Source organism: Triticum urartu, chromosome 4 (genome assembly GCF_003073215.2).
Source record: "Triticum urartu cultivar G1812 chromosome 4, Tu2.1, whole genome shotgun sequence".
NCBI lineage: Eukaryota > Viridiplantae > Streptophyta > Magnoliopsida > Poales > Poaceae > Triticum > Triticum urartu.
The window spans coordinates 605,991,303-606,008,383 of record NC_053025.1 but is presented as its reverse complement, the minus strand read 5'-3'; the positions used below and the strand labels follow the sequence as shown (position 1 = coordinate 606,008,383).

Genomic DNA, 17,081 nt, shown 5'->3' with positions numbered 1-17,081 from the left:
TAGTCCGGGTGTAGTCCGACTTGTGTATAGGGGTGTGTGTGTGAGTGAGTTAGTAGTGCAGCGGTAGCGGGGTGGCCGTGGCGTTCGGTTGGAGCTCGCCCGCGTGGAGCGCGTACGTGCGCGTCCTGTGCGTGGGCCGGAGTATACTGAGCGTGGCGAATGCAGTGCGGGAGCGAGACGTGGAGACCGAGTCGCATGGTGGAGTTGGTGGATCCATGCACGAGGGCGGAAGAATCGGCAGGAGAGCGCGTACGTGCGCGTCGAGCTAGCTCGAGTTCGTTTAGTGGGCGCTGCGTCGCCGAGTGGCTATAAGTCACGATGTACTGCTCATGTGTCTAGTGTGGGGTTGACTTTGTGCTCAAGAAAAGGCGTTCGTGCGCTGGAACCACCGCGTCCACTGTGTCCTTCTTCTTCCTCCGTTCTTCTTCTTCCTTGTGTCATTTGAGTGCAGCTGAGAGAGGAGAGAGTGCTACGGTGAGGAGGAGAGATAGGGCTAGACACCAACAGTTGGTATACAGAGCTTCGGTTAGGGCGACCACCGGCAACCATGGTGCTGGTCCCTCACGGCGGTGGCGCGGGCTGATCGGCGTCGATGGCGATGCCGATGCTCGCGGTGGACAACTACACCGTCTGGGCGATCAAGGCGCAGGCCATCCTCGACGTGCACACCGTGTGGGAAGCGGTGACGCGGGGCGATGCGGCGGTGAACGCGCGGAAGGACAAGACGGCGCGCGCGTTGCTGCTCGGAGCGCTGCCGGAGGACGTGTTGCTGCAGGTGTCGATGAAGCTCGCCGCCAGGGAGGTATGGGTCTCCCTGAAGGTGAGGTTCGTCGGCGCCGGTCGGGTCCGCGCGGCGAGGCTGGCGACGCTGCGCGGCGAATTCGACCGCATGAAGATGACGGACGGCGAGGAGCTCGACGTGTACGACGGGAGGCTCGCGGCGATGGCGGCGAGATATGCCAACCTCGGGGAGACGCTGGGCGACGCGGCGCTCGTCAAGAAGCTGCTGGATACAGTGCCAGATGGGTTCTTCCCTGTCGTCGCCGGCATCGAGCAGTTCCACGACGTGACGACGATGGCGTTCGACGAAGTGCTCGGGCGGCTGCGCGCGTTCGACGAGCAGGTTCGGCACCGTGGACAAGACGGCGGCGAGCGTGGCGGCGATCAGCTGCTGCTGACCATGGCGCAGTGGCGGGCGTGGGAGCGGCAGCAGGGAGGAGCGCGCAACGACGACGACGGGCGGAGCGGGGCGTCGGGCAACAGCGGCAACCGACGCGGGCACTGCTACAAATGCGGCGAGCGCGAGCACTTCAAGAGCGAGTGCCCCCAGTTGCGGAGGGAGCCGGCGGCGGAGCGCGCGCTACTGGCGGACATCGGCGTCGAGGACGCCAGACTCCTCTAAGCCGCGGCTTAGGGGTGAGTGTTGGGAATAAGCCGCGACACGATGCGTCCAGAGCGTGTGCGTGCGCGAGTTGGGCATGTCGAGTTGTAGTCTAGGTATAGTCTGACCATTGTATGGGCATGGTCCGACTTGTGTATAGTCTGACCATAGTCCGGGTGTAGTCCGACTTGTGTATGAGGTGTGTGTGTGTGTGTGCGAGTTAGTAGTGCAGAGGTAGCGGGGTGGCCGTGGCGTTCGGTTGGAGCTCGCCCGCGTGGAGCGCGTACGTGCGCGTCCTGTGCGTGGGCCGGAGTATACTGAGCATGGCGAATGCAGCGCGGGAGCGAGACGTGGAGACCGAGTCGCATGGTGGAGTTGGTGGATCCATGCGCGAGGGCGAAGACTCGGACAGGAGAGCGCGTACGTGCGCGTCGAGCTAGCTCGAGTTCGTTTCATGGGCGTTGCGTCGCCGAGTGGCTATAAGTCACGATGTACTGCTCATGTGTCTAGTGTGGGGTTGACTTTGTGCTCAAGAAAAGGCGTTCGTGCGCTGGAACCACCGCGTCCACTGTGTCCTTCTTCTTCCTCCGTTCTTCTTCTTCCTTGTGTTATTTGAGTGCAGCTGAGAGAGGAGAGAGTGCTACGGTGAGGAGGAGAGATAGGGCTAGACACCAACAGTTGGTATACAGAGCTTCGGTTAGGGCGATCACCGGCGACCATGGTGCTGGTCCCTCACGGCGGTGGCGCGGGCGGATCGGCGTCAATGGCGATGCCGATGCTCACGGTGGACAACTACACCGTCTGGGCGATCAAGGCGCAGGCCATCTTCGACGTGCACACCGTGTGGGAAGCGGTGGCGCTGGGCGATGCGGCGGTGAACGCGCGGAAGGACAAGACGGCGCGCGCGTTGCTGCTCGGAGCGCTGCCGGAGGACATGTTGCTGCAGGTGTCGATGAAGCTCACCGCCAGGGAGGTATGGGACTCCCTGAAGGTGAGGTTCGTCGGCGCCGATCGGGTCCGCGCGGCGAGGCTGGCGACGCTGTGCGGCGAATTCGACTGCATGAAGATGACGGACGGCGAGGAGCTCGACGTGTACGGCGGGAGGCTCGCGGCGAGGTATGCCAACCTCGGGGAGACGCTGGGCGACGCGGCGCTCGTCAAGAAGCTGCTGGATACAGTGCCTGATGGGTTCTTCCTCGTCGTCGCCGGCATCGAGCAGTTCCACGACGTGACGACGATGGCGTTCGACGAAGTGCTCGGGCGGCTGCGCGCGTTCGACGAGCGGGTTCGGCGCCATGGACAAGACGGCGGCGAGCGTGGCGGCGATCAGCTGCTGCTGACCATGGCGCAGTGGCGGGCGCCGGAGCGGCAGCAGGGAGGAGCGCGCAACGACGACGACGGGCGAAGCGTGACGTCGGGCAACGGCGGCAACCGACGCGGGCACTGCTACAAGTGCGGCGAGCGCAGGCACTTCAAGAGCGAGTGCCTCCAGTTGCGGAGGGAGCCGGCGGCGGAGCGCGCGCTGCTGGCGGACGTCGGCGTCGAGAACGCCGGACTCCTCTAAGCCGCGGCTTAGGGGTGAGTGTTGAGAATAAGCCGCGACAGGACGCGTCCAGAGCGTGTGCGTGCGCGAGTTGGGCGTGTCGAGTCATAGTCTAGGTATAGTCTGACCATTGTATGGGGATGGTCCGACTTGTGTATAGTCTGACCATAGTCCGGGTGTAGTCTGACTTGTGTATGAGGTGTGTGTGTGTGTGCGTGAGTTAGTAGTGCAGAGGTAGCGGGGTGGCTGTGGCGTTCGGTTGGAGCTCGCGCCACGTGGAGCGCGTACGTGCGCATCCTGTGCGTGGGTCGGAGTATACTGAGCATGGCGAATGCAGCGCGGGAGCGAGACGTGAAGACCGAGTCGCATGGTGGAGTTGGTGGATCCATGCGCGAGGGCGAAGACTCGAACAGGAGAGCGCATACGTGCGCGTCGAGCTAGCTCGAGTTCGTTTCGTCGGCATTGCATCGTCGAGTGGCTATAAGTCACGATGTACTGCTCATGTGTCTAGTGTGGGGTTGACTTTGTGCTCAAGAAAAGGCGTTCGTGAGCTGGAACCACCGCGTCCACTGTGTCCTTCTTCTTCCTCCGGTCTTCTTCTTCCTTGTGTCATTTGAGTGCAGCTGAGAGAGGAGAGAGTGCTACGGTGAGGAGAGATAGGGCTAGACACCAACACAATAAACTTTTAGGATGCTGATAACTGCCACACGTATGGGCGTTAAGGAATCTGCCCACACGTTCTGTGTGGCGCCTAAGAGGACCAGCCCACACATCTGTGTGTGGGCAAAACAATTAGTGCCCACACATGCCTCTTTTTTCCCCTCCCGGTCCCTCTTACACGCGTGCGTGTGGGCGAAATAGATAACACCCACACGCGCGGTACGTCAGGCCTCGTATCTCGTGGTCCCGCACGCCCCACGTAACACGCGCACCCCGTAGTTGCCATGGGCCGGACCCTCGTCCATGTTCGTTTAAGTGCAGTTGCCATGTCGCTGAACTACGGTTGCCATGTCGGACAACTACAGTTGCCATGTTTGCTCAACTGCAGTTGCCATCTCAGATCAAAAGTTTCAGATTGCCATTTTTTGGACAACTACAGTTGTTGCCATGTGTGGTCTGGTCTACTGCAGTTGCCATGATTTCAAAACTTTAGGAGTTGCCACCTACTAACACTAGGCAGTTCAGCAGTTGCCATGTAGCGCTACAAAAAAGGCATGGCAAAAACATGTTCGGGTAAAAGAGAGAGTTGCCATGTGCTCACAAGCACGCTAGGGCAGTTGTCATTTAAAAAGAAAGAGTTGTGATCTGCTTACGTGCACACTAGGGCAGTTTGCCATGTACCATGCAAAACATATGGCAACTGACATGTTCGGGTAAAAAAAGAGAGAGTTGCCATCTGCTTGCAATCATACTAGGGCGGTTGCCATGTACACTGCAAAACATACTAGGGCAGTTGCCATATACACTAACATATGGCAACTGACATGTTCGGGTAAAAAATAGAGAGAGTTGCCATGTGCTTGCAATCATACTAGGGCGGTTGCCATGTACACTGCAAAACATACTAGGGCAGTTGCCATATGTTACCACATGTTCGGGTAAAAAATAGAGAGTTGCCATCTGCTTGCAATCATACTAGGGCCGTTGCCATGTACACTGCAAAACGCATGGCAACTGGCAGCTTGGGTGTGGGAGAAGAGGCGGGTGTGTGGGTGAGATGGTAAACGCCCACACATCAGCCCTTGTGCGTGACTGAAAACTGATGTGTGGGCGAACTGCTAAACGCCTACACACCGACCCCTCCATGTGGTAAAACGGATGTGTGGGCGACCTCTCTTACACACCACACATACGAGTTGTCCTACATGACATATAAAATTAGTTAATTCATGCCAAGATTCATGCAAAAGTTATTGAACGATAATGAAGGCGTGTGGACAAGTTAGTTAACGTCTACACGTGTGGGCGTTAACATTTTCGAGCTTTTATGCTAAGAACGATGAGCGGGTCAGGGTTGTGAGCGGTGGCAATGAAGTCCGGGTGGTAGAGCAGGGACCGTCATGACCTGCAGATGGCACGGAAACGGCAGAGCGTGTCCGCGGTGAGGCGCAGCAGGATGTCGTAGAGAAGATCCAGGGGCAAGACGCCATCGTTGCTGGTGGCGACGGCCGCAGGATGATGAGGAGCGCTGGATCGCCGACGCTTCGGTGGATGGAGCGTCATCGCCAGAGCCCACAGATTGGTTCGGCGTGACGGTGCAAATAGGAAGATACTATCGTGCTAGTTGTGGACTCCATCTAACGCCGAATACCAACACCCAATTACAGCTGTACCCTTCATGTAAAAACTGCCATTTCAATTAGTAAGGGCAGAATCAGACTTTTTAAAAATTTAGGATCCCGATAACGTCCCACATGTGGGCGTTAAAGCGTCTGGCCACATATTTCGTGTGGTATTTAAAAGAATCAGTCCGCACGTCTATATGTAGACAAAACAAGTAATACCCACACGCTGAGTATGTTGCCTCACGGTCCCTTTCACACGCCTATGTGTGAGCAAAATAGATAACCGTACATCCGTACGTCCGGCCTCCTACCTCACCGCCCCGCACGCCCCGCTGACAGTCATCACGCGTCCCCGCAGTTGCTATGGTCCGGACCCTTTTCCATGTTCGTTTAACTGCAGTTGCCATGTTGTTGAACTATAGTTGCCATGTCTGACAACAACAGTTGTCATGGTTGCTTAACTGCAGTTGCAATCTCAGGTCAAGTGCCAGATACCATTTTTGGACAACTACATCTGTTGCCATGTATGGTCTGGTCTACTACAGTTGCCATGATTTGAAAACTTTAGAAGTTGCCACCTACTAACACTAGGCAGTTGCCATATAGCACTACAAAAAAGACATGGCAAAATAATATGTTCGGGTAAAGAGAGAGTTGCCATCTGCTTACAAGCACACTAGGACAGTTGCCATGTACCCTGCAAAACACATGGCAACTGACAGCTTTGCGTGTGGGAGAGGAGACGGGCGTGTGGGCGAACTGCTAAACGTCCACACACTAGCCCCTCTGCGTGGTGAAACGGACATATGGACGACCGGATAAATGCCCACACCAGCCCAGTCCTACGTGGCATAAAAAATATGACAAAACATGCCAAGATTATATGATAAAACATGCCAAGATTCGTGCAAACACAAACGGGCATTGATCCATGCGTGTGGGTGAGATGCAAACGTCCACACGTGTGGGCGTTATCTTTTCCCAAATTTTACGATTGATATCGTTTAAAGCATATTTTTGTGGAAGTAATTTCTATCAATCAACCAGACCTTCACCGTGGTTCATCAAAATGTCTAGGCTGAACCTTTCCAGACTGCAGTTTTAGGTTCAGTACGACCATAAGATGCCATTGCATCACTAGCCTGGCTTTGGGTTTGTTTGGTATGAGTAATATGAATTACCCGATTGTCATGCATAAGGGCATGAATATCTCTCTCAGAAAAAAGGCATATCTAGATATACCATCTGCTCTGTGAGGTTCCAAGCCATCCGATTCCAAAATTATCCCAGATGGCGCGTACAGCCTCCGGTGCCTGCTCGCGGTGCCTATAGAAGGCTGTTGTAATTCAGCAAGCCATCCTTTGAGATGGCTTTATAAGTTGCCAAAAAAATAGGTAACAAAACATATTAGCCGTGAGAAAAAAATCTCTACAAGAAAATGAAAGCTGTCATAAAAAAGCTACGAGAAAATATCTCTACAGAACCAAGAAACCCTCGAAATTGGCTTTGGGCCGCTTTATAAATAAAACAACCATACAACATGTTCAAGTGCACCGAAGCAACATAGAAGGCTGGGGCAACCGCATAAACACGTCCAAATAAAGCATAAAAAAAGAAAAAAAAAGGCTAATTCCATCATAAGTCCTAGCTGCTCACGGTCACACCGTCTAGACAGCGGGTTCAATTGCTGCAAGAAAGCAAGAAGTTTGAAGAATGAGTCAGAGGCCCGCCTGAGGAAGACCCTCTCGATAAGCACTTTATTACGCATCGTCCAAAGTGTCAAAGTCAGTGCCACAAACAAAAGCAAGAATAGGCGTCATCACCGCCCGATCTGGTTGGCTCAGATCTCTACGAACCCGGCTAGGTCTAAGGCCTCCGATTTAGGACCTAGAGCCTCACGCACAAACCTCAATAGCACTCGGGCCGCCGTGCGGGAGAAGAGATGCGCGATCCCGTCTCACGAACATCACAGAGGGGAACAAGGCCGTGTCACTTAAGCACCTCTGTCGCAGATGGGAACCGATCCCACAACAATTGCCACACAAAAAATCCCAACTTCAGGGGCAGCGGCTCTTTTCAATGCGGGCCCAGCCTACGGCACATAGCAATGGTATGCCTGCCAAGCCAACAGAGAGCTCACCCGAGGGTGAGAGACTCCAAAAAAAATGGTGTCCGGATAATCCGTTATCACCCATGGGAGGGGAGCCCGCAACCTAGCCCACTCTATTATCTCTACTTGCCGAGATGACCGTCGGAACAAGATGTTCCTCTGGGCAGCTGCCGAGACGAACACCATCGAATCCACATATGGCAAACAGGTTAGGAAATCCTGAACTTCCAAAACCAAGAAACTCAAGGTAAAAAAACAGAAACATAGAGCAGAAATTCAACACACTTTCAGTTAGTGGCTGAAAATACCAGACAACAGACATGAAACCGTCCAACTTCATGGTACCGCACATTAGTTGATACTGAATCCCACGTTTTTCGCAAGAAAATGCGCAAACAAATTGACAGGTTGCCCCGCACGTCCAGGACTATAAAGCTTGGCAAATTCCTCAAGAGATGGTGTAGCCAGATAAGCTTGGAGTAGCAGATAAACTACGCTGAACTTCTCAACTCAACATCTTTAAACGTTAAGGGGAAGCCAGCATAGAAACAACTGGTCTTGTGCAGGTCTCTTCTGATCAACCGGCGGTTCACGAAACCGTTTTGGCACGAGATATCTTCAAGGTTTTCAACGCCTGCCTGCATGATCAAATTAGCAATCGATGAATATGCTCTTTCAGATTCAATCTTGAGATAAAAACAGTTATACTCCATCTGAACACAAATATAAGTTGCCAAGACAGTCTGCAAGGTGAAATTTGAACCAGCAATTTATCCAAAAAATATATATTTTTATAGTTGCATATTATGAAAAAGATTTTTTACGGTACATCATACTTACCTTTCATGATAAGATTTAGTAGTACCAACCCTATGCTGTAAATCCGTCTGCATTTTTAACTATTCATGGTCAAAGTTAAAAAAGCTTAACTTTGGACAGGCCTAATACGACTTATATTTGTGACGGGAGTATCAAACAAGTTAGTGCATTGAGCTTAATTTTATGCACAATATACTAACTGTATGCATGCTTCAGAATGACACTATATGATCTATCATGGCACGGTTAATGGAATCCAGAGAGAGGTTTGAAATTACACTAAAGAGTTCCAACACATACAAAGACAGAGACAGGGATAAGTATGGTACCGTAATGCATCCTCAATCTCAACATTTGTTGGGTCCAACTTTAGACCATCAGAAAATGAATCACATGCCTTTTCATAATTCTGAAGACAGACGGATTGCAATGTCATCAGGGAAAAAAAAGGATTTGCCACAACATAAGGAGTAGCTGTAAATTGCGAAGTTTTATTTCACCTTCAATAACATTTGGGCAGCCCCTTGCCTGTAACAGGCCTTTGGCCAATCAGGCCGCATCATCCTGCAGAATTTGGCTGACTCCAAGGCCTCGTCTCCTTCACCCAACTTAATCCAGCAAAGACTGGTATTTGAATGCAAGGTTGCATCTGCAGGATCAAGCTTGGTTGCCTATAATAAGAAATCACACGGGCAATTGTCACTTTGCTAAAGCTGCCACTCACGTACATGATTGAACTTTTTACTCATGTCTGTACATAAGAAATCGTTGGGAAGTTGTAGTTGTATCACCAGAATTAGGTGGTATATTGTAGTTGTAGTTGTATCACGAGAATTAGCCTCTTACAGAAACGTAGGGAAAGGCTGCGTACAATACACCCAAAGTGGTCGGACCCTTTCCCGGACCCTGCGCAAGCGGGAGCTACATGCACCGGGCTGCCCTTTTTTTATTGGAGGGGGCTATTGGAGTGGAGACTCAAAATTACATTCAGATTATAGCGTTTTCCCTCTATTTGAAGTTCTGATTTCTCCCCTAATCCGATCTAATAGAATAATAAGTGATGATACTTGCTGGCGGTTTATGACAGAAGTGATGTCCCCGTGGGTAGAGAGGACAACATCACTTGATGTAGGCTTGTTACACAACATGACGACACCAATAGTTCTGTGTTTGGTGGGGCTCTGGCTCTATTATCGAAGGAGGCAGGACAAGGCACCAAGCTAACAAGGTGCAGGGAGCAAGAAGATATGGCTGGAGCAGAAAGCAGATATGATAATATCTCACTTTGATTCATATTTACTTGGTTGGATTAGTCACCAGCAATGTGTTACTATGCCATTCTCCTCTCGTCCCTGCCTTGTCAAAACCTTTCACAAGTAGTGCACCACGCTCCTTGATCCCGTTGGTCGACCCCATCAACCGAGGAACTTGGTGACTGTGGGTTGGATTAAATTCTGTTACTAGGTTTTCTCACCGTATTAAAGAGATTAAGGCTAACTTGGATTTAGCAATAACAGTTGCCAAGGTCCTGCAACATGCCCTCACTCACGGCTAATACCTTTGCACCAATACCAAGACTGTAACACTTCCCTTTACAGCCTATGCGCAGATTCACATTATTGAATTGAAAAAGTGTGAATGCACCAGAGAAATGAAAAAAAATCGTGTTATACTTTTATTTAGATTCATAACCGAGATTCAAAATACTGCAAAGCATTAAACTAGCTAATAAACCACAAGATAGATTAGGAGATCTTAATTTTCTCTCACTGATCAATTTGAAGTTGGATAGAAGAGGAAATGCATGACATACCATGGTGTAGAAATTTATTGCAGAAACATAATCTTTTCTCTTGTACGCCTTGCTTCCTTCAGACTTCAGATAAGCTGGCCCCATTTTGAATAATGGGTCGTCCTGGAACATTCAAACTCAGAAGAGGGTAATATGCAAACTGAGATCACCCACTTGAACTAAAAGACCACCCACAAGAAAATTATCAGCAAGACTGCTTTGTGCATATGACAATTCAACATTTCCAGACTAGTCATTATACGTATAAGAACGTGGGAAAGGAAAACACATGAATCCTTCAATTTATAGCAAGACAAACATTTGACTTCACATCCCGTTCTCCTTCGGCAAAGTATTATCCATAATGCGATCAATATACCAATGATTGATTTGGCCCCAGAGAGAAAAATAAATAAATGACTTGGAAGTGTCAATGGGGTTAACATGTTATATAGCATAGGCTTCAGGACACCCCCTTATCTAGCCACTCATTTTTGCATCGTGATTCATGCAACTACTTTTGTCTTTTTTGTTTCTCCCATATGGAACAACATATGAACTTCAAACTTCACAGCAGAACAAAACATTCTAACTAGAATGTGGGAAAAAACTTTTGGATTTTTTCGTGCATCACAAATACTAAAAAATACCATGTTTTTAATTTAAAAAAAATCTCATTTCGTATAGTTTTTTGGACCCAAAAATTTGGAAGTTTTTTCCCACATTCAAGTTAGGATGTTTTAGTGTCTTGCAAAGTTTGAAGTTCATATGTTGTTTTATTTGGAAGAAACAAAAAAGAGAAATTTTGGTGTAGTAAGTTAGTTGTCTAGTACGGATCTCAAAGCAATCTTTGAGGGTAAGGATAGAGGGTGTCCAGAAGCCCGAGCTTTAAAAATCCACGTCCGTGTCAATGGGATGAAACCCTTTCAAACAGGTAAATATTAAACTTGAAGATTAAATGATATAAGTACAACTTTTTCAAAGAGAAAGCTTGTATTTATTCATTTATATGCCCTAAATTAGTCACCATATACATATAATACCCTAAATACAACCGACTAGGCCGCTAGGCGAAGGCCAACTACTTCGGCTATGCCTAGCACTATTTTGAAACTTGTGATAATCCGGTCATCCAACATGTGTTTTAACTTTCATACACTTGCCTCAAATTAGGTGATGCATTGAAGATTCTAAAGAACAAAAAATACTCTAGTAAAAGTATCAAGACATGATGATAATCTTAAATATGCCAATGATCCACATATGCATACCTCAACCTTTGGCAATGATTTGGCATAAGCAAGTATCCCATCAATACTCCAATCACGCACATATGGAATACGAGATGTTACTGGAAAAAGGATCTCAACATCTTTTCGCCTATTGTGATGTGCAGCAATCTCTATAGGCAGTTGACCTCCCTGTTAAGAATATACCAAAGACACATTTTATCTGAGGGAAAGGGAGACTAACAGAAGTACAAACATATATAGTATAATCACTACCAAATTCTGCCTCATTGAATCTAGTCGTTATACATCATAGTTCAAATAGATGAGAAGGACCCCCTCAATATTTTCTGCTTTAAGCAGTCCATCACACAAAACATCTGAAGAAAATCAAACATTTCAGAACTTTGTGTCTGTAACATTGACACCTCGATTGCCTATATACAGTCACGAAATTATAGGGCAATTTCACATTTCACTGCACTGAATTCAATGAATCATAAATGCACAATAATTTCTTCAAACTTCAAGAGAACTTCTTATGATCACCAGTAATACTGGCGGAGGACCCCGGTGGGCGAGGGGTGGCAGCCGCCATACCTTGATGCGGTGCAAAAGAAAATGTATACCTACGCATAACGTGCTATCGGCTGGCTGGCTACACTCGTTGCCTCGTTGACTTGTAGTATCACTAGGAAAGTCACTGTTTACTGGAATGGGCCATGCAGACACATGCCCATGAGGCCTTGAACCACCGATACTGAACCGATCGCCCACACCGCACGAAGCCAGCCCAGCGACCCAAGATGCACTCCGGCGCACGCAACAACCCTAGCAAAACCTTCATGTTTTCGAGGATGTATCTGGTGCACTGAGGTAATTGGTGCTACCGGTGCACCGGTCCTCCATTGCACATTCAAAAATATGCGAAAAAATCCGGAATAAATTAGTGCATTGGAACAACATCAATGTATGTCGTCATAAAAATTCAAATCAAAATTCGAGGCATTGCCCGAGATTAAAAAATGACACATTTGACAGTCAATAGTACATAACAAGTTAGGCTTTAGTTTTAGCCCATTAGCACATTAATGTCAAATTTTTCATTTTTGTATCTCGGGCAATATTTCAAATTTTGATTTGAATTTTGTGACAACATACTTTGATGTTGTATCAATACACGAATTTTTTTTCCAAATTTTTAAAACAGTTTTGAATGTGCAACGGGGTCCGGTGCACCGGTAGCACCAATTGCCCCGGTGCACCAGATACGTCCCCGCGGCGTGTCGCCACACCTAGAAATTTTTTCGTCCTCCGCCACTGACCAGTAATGTGAACGTTCATGTAATCAAACTTTAAGAATCTTAATTATAAATATATTTATATACTTAAATTTCAGAAATGAAAATTATTTGAAGATTTTTTCTCAAGAGAACTTTCAAATATTATAACCGTATTCTGTTCTATACTTACATTACAATAGAAATTAGTGATCAAAGCTCCATTTTGTAAACCTTCTCAATGTCCAAAACAACAAGTACTTGTAACCACAGGTATATACATTAAAGTTCCTTAGTTCGCAAATTATCTTAGGTACTCCGATGATGAATCAAACAAATCAGCATCACATTTATGAGACAATCTATAAATCGTGATGTTCATAATACAATAGATAAGTGAAATCCATCTCTAATGGAACTCCCGCATATAGACTGAAAGTTGTTGCATGCAGAATGCCATGGCTTGATATCATTATAAACTATGTAAGATTTCAGAAATATTGCAATATATTTTCCACTCGAAGACTCAAGTGACTCCCTAATTTGCGATATCCTGCAGCTGGCTGGGTGCACAAGCATGCACACCTGACCCCTGCTTACGCTACAGCTGGACTTCTGTGATGAACCCAAGGTTTACGAGTCGATGAGTTGACAAGTCGTTCTGAGGTTGAGACTCATAGACTAAGCGTGACTAATCGACACGAATCAATACTGAAGTTTCGACTCATAGACTAGTCGACACTGAAGTCTAGTCGGCCCTAAAGTTGAGACTCATAGACTAGTCTACAGACTAGTCTTGACTAGTCCTTGGACTCATAATGCATGGATGGACCTGTGCTGGTGCCCGCGCCCATGACAAAAGATAACATAATAGTTGTATCAAGGTAATATTTGTATGAAGTAATGTGTAAATTGTTATCAAGATTATGTATTTCAAGCTTCACGGTGACAATCCTTTTGCAAATGCACTAAGATGTAATTATCCGTTGGACACCAAATACCAAATAACATTCGTTAGTTGATCAACAAATTGACCATCTTTCAGAAGTTTAGATACCATCCCTTACTAGCTAAAATTCCTGGTGTGAAGAACATGCACATAGGGCAAAACAAAACATGAGAAAATAAATATTACATCACCGCGAAGATCTGGATCAGCACCAGCCTCAAGTAAGCATTTGTAGAAATCAGTTAAACCTTCATTTGCAGCGACTATTAAGGGGGTCAGCGGACCAACACCGTTCACATGAGCACCTGCCTAATACAGAAGAAGTTACATAAGCGTAATGGAAATAAGTGTGCCATAAAAATGCACAACCTGAGAGAGCTTACAAGTCATTAATTTATAAAACAAATTCAAATTAGGTTAAAGATGGATGTACATTACCTTAATCAGAAGTCTCACACATTTCAGTGAGCGAACACGGAGAGCAGCGATTAGAGGTGTACAATGTATGGACATCGCCTTGTTACACTGTCAAGAAAAAAAAGAAAATTAATAATTCTACACGTTAAAAGTATGCAAGCATGTTCAAAAAAGGAATTTTTTGGTTCGCTGCGAGTTACAAATAAAACTTTCTGTGGAAGTTAAATGGCACTGAAGTGAACCAAAATAGTTAAGTATGGTACAACTTTCGAAAACGTCTCATCTCAGTGCTACATAACAGATTTTGTAATAAGTTGAAGATAACGGACAAGACAACAATGCACACCATGTTTCAACATTTATGAGCATGCTATAAATATAGTAGATCAAACAGTACCAAGCATAGAAAAGGGACATACATCTGCATGCTGGTCCAACAAGGTCTTCACAGCAGCATCCTGATCTTCCATAATAGCAGCATGCAGTGGTGTCATACAGTAAGACAAGGAATTAATATCGGCTCCTTTTGAGAGCAAGACTTCTATCATATCACAAACTCCTGAATTAGGAATACAGAATATTAGGCGTGTAAACAGTAGAATTCTAAGGTTACAGTGGCTAAACTATACCACATCCATCTAATACGAGCAGTCCAGCTAAATTGCTAATTTGTACTGAACATCTAATATTCAATCACGCTTGGATCCACATATATGCCTGAGACGCTCAGTGCAGCACAAAAATATTTGTACTAGTACGGTACGGTAGGTTCAGGGAACCATATTTAACAGTAAAATGAATAGAATTGCTTAATGGTTGATAATGGAGAAAAAATATTCTATTTTTGTTTCGTCGGGGCTAATTAAAAACGCATAGAACTTGGTCAAATGCAAATAGGCATCTTGAACATAATTAATCTGAATACGTACTATTCATCAGTCCTATACGATGGTAACTCTTTAGTTTTATGGTTTCTGCCATAAGATTATCAAATTATTAAAAACATCACTTCCTTTACATACAACACCCTTTTTGACAGAATGTATGTATGAAGACATATTTCGTTATAATGACATTATCCTATTGGTGTAGAGCTTTTGACTCATAGTTCCACAAACATCATATTGTTGCACAAAAGTGAAAATCGTCAGAAATATTCTACGCATTCACTCCACTGATAATGGATATCCGTCTATTTTGCTCAAAAAGAGAACACAATAGCATAAGTACATACATACAACCTAACTATCACAAGGAGCATTTCCTGTCTTATAGTACCTCTGATACTTTTTATCTTCCTTTTAGAAAACGCAGAGTCAAACATTTAAAAGTTTGACCAGTAATATGTTAATAGCTATCAAATTTAGTTATATGGAAATTTTATCACACTAGGTTTCCCTTTATAAATGATTTAAGTATGATTTCGTTGGTACATACTGATACCATGTTAGAAGTAGTAATCAAAATGAAACTTCTAAGACTGCAAAAAGTCATGAAGGGCAAATAAAGAAGAATAAAGATAGTAGTATAGTAAGCTTCATAACCGCTTCCTACCAAAACAGAATGACAAATAATTCTTACAAAAGTTGCGACGGTGAACAAATAGAAAATGACACATATTGCAACGGGGGCGGAGAAGGGGTGGACCTGCTCCAGCTGCCAGATGGAGAGCGGTGGTTCCATATTTACCACGCTTTTCTGGATCAGCACCATGATCAAGGAGATACCTCACAGTATCCACATTCCGACAATGAAGTGCTCAATGAAGAGGTGTAACACCTATTGAAATTACCAGAATATATAAGAGGTTTAAGGAATCATATGTTCTGTCCAAATAAAGAAAAATCCGTCCTACGATTATTCATTTCTGCAATGGAACATGAATCTATCTATCTCCTACTATACATCCGAAAGATTTGCATAAGAATCCACATTTGGATCCTCGCTGGACGTCCATGCAAGCGCCGCGGCCAGATAGAGCCAGCAGCCAGGGGCCCAGGGCTCCTCTATTTGAAACCAAATTAACAGTTGCAGGTGTTTGAACTTAAGATTAATTAGGATTGCAAGTGGGTAAATGGGTTTTTGCCATTTCCCCCAAAATAAAGAGAACAAACTGGCACTGTGATTTATGCAACCAAAATAAAGCGTCCAGGCAGTCTGTTTCATCCTAACGACTGTGCTGCAGGTGAACGTGAACAACCAAGCTCAGTTTCTACAGAAATCGTTCCGGGGGATCTCAAACATAAAAGCGGCCTGGATTTATTTTACACAAAACAGATCACCTTCGTCGTCTGCGTCATTGACCCTCACGTGAAGCTCCTCGACGAGGTACACGCACACCGGCATCCTCCCGTGGCGGGCGGCGACGTGCAGCGCCCCGCGGCCGCGGTCCCTGACGGCCTCCACCGCTTCCTTGACGCGGCCCTTCCCACCGTCCAGCTCCCTCGCGATGCCTGAGGGGATATATTTTCGCCCAAATCAGACTCGAAAACCAAAAAATCCGCAACTAAGCAGAAAACTACGAGAGAAGGGCATGCGCATCCAAGCGTGCGTACTCTTGAAGAGGCGGAGATCGCCGTTGACCGCCGCATGGAAGAGCCGCCGCTGCGGGCCTGCAGAGGGAGGAGAGGCGTCGGGGTTAGGGGTCTGAGGTGCCGAGGGCTAGGGCCTCGGGGGCGCTTACCGGAGATGAGGGGCGGCGCCATGGCTGGTGAGTGGAGGTTGGTAGGGTTTTGAAGCGGAGGAGTGAGTGACAGAGGCAGCGAGAACGGGAGCGCAGCGGTTTTCGACGCAAGTGGGAAATGGGGAAGGTCGCCGGTCAGGTGGCGTGCCGATCGAAGGGGTGAGGGAAATAAATGGCGTGCGCCCTTTCGGCTAAAAGTTGAGCCAAAGCAAAAAAAAGAGCCAAACAAATTTTAAAATACTACTCTCTCCGTCCAAAAAAATACTTGTCGGAAAATAAATAAAATGGATGCATCTACACTAAAATACGTCTAGATACATCTATTTCTCCGACAAGTATTTCCGGACAAAAAAAATACTTAACAAAATACATATTCAGCAAAATACCGGATGACATGGCAGCTGACACATTATTCTCAACCTTCCCATTGCGAAACTCTTTGAAGGCCCTCTATCTACGGTTGGCGTCTCAGTTGATTTCTCTTGTCTCTCTTGAGCATTGTATAAAGTGGGCTAGGTGGTGTCGACACTTTCGGCAACACCCTGGTGTCGGACTACAGGGAAACTTTTTGCCAATTATCAAGCCTACTACTT

At 46.7% G+C, this 17,081-nt stretch overlaps 1 pseudogene; it reads right to left on the bottom strand.

Moving 5' to 3' along the window:
• Window positions 1-7,422: 7,422 nt before the first annotated feature.
• On the bottom strand, window positions 7,423-16,510 carry LOC125554964 (annotated as a pseudogene).
• Window positions 16,511-17,081: the final 571 nt, after the last annotated feature.